We start from the raw sequence: 712 nt of genomic DNA, 5'->3' as shown, positions 1-712 counted from the left end.
ATTCAGAATTTGTGACTCTTTTCTAGCTGGTTCATCATTGCCATGCTTCAGACTTGCATACAGTAGGAGCTTATTAAATTTTGACTTGACACATTAAATCACACACACAAAATATCATGATTTCTGCACATATAACCAGTTGCACATCTCAAATACAGGGCGAGGCAACTGATTGTTCCCTCTGTCATGTCTAAGTGGGGACCTGGCCCAGAACCCAGGCATGTGCCCTGACCAGGAATCAAACTAGCAACCTTTCAGTCTGCAGGCTGGCACTCAGTCCACTGAGCCATACCAGCCAGGGCACCAAGCACTAACTTTCGATAATGGTTGTCGTACTGGTTGATTGTAAATGGTCATGACTCTTCAAAATGGTCCCATTCTTAGAGTTAAGGAAGAATGTTTTAAACTGATAAGAACAGATACTACATTTGATCTTAGCCAAAAGGTTGAGGAGCAATTAAAAGAAGAATGTTTTAATACAACAGAGAGATAATACAGCTGTTGGGAATAGCTGGCAATGACCAACATCATCTGACCGGATGGGTAGGTGCTCAAGTGAGGGTAGGCCATCACGTCTCAACTGCAGCGCTGGAAACAGTTATCACTGGAGTAGTAAATATATGTGTGTGGTGTGGTGAGGGCTGTGGGTCAAAGGGTTGGGCTTCTCAGTGTTATATATAAAAAATACTTTGTTTTTTTAATCCTCACACAA

General features: G+C 42.1%; 1 pseudogene; it reads right to left on the bottom strand.

Moving 5' to 3' along the window:
- Window positions 1-232: 232 nt before the first annotated feature.
- Window positions 233-458, bottom strand: LOC119055386 (uncharacterized; annotated as a pseudogene).
- Between the last annotated feature and the right edge of the window lie 254 nt (window positions 459-712).

Source organism: Artibeus jamaicensis, unplaced genomic scaffold, assembly GCF_021234435.1.
Source record: "Artibeus jamaicensis isolate MK-2021 breed Jamaican fruit bat unplaced genomic scaffold, CSHL_Jam_final contig_585, whole genome shotgun sequence".
Classification (NCBI taxonomy): domain Eukaryota; kingdom Metazoa; phylum Chordata; class Mammalia; order Chiroptera; family Phyllostomidae; genus Artibeus; species Artibeus jamaicensis.
The sequence above is the reverse complement of the archived record's forward strand: the minus strand, read 5'-3'. Positions and strand labels throughout refer to the sequence as shown.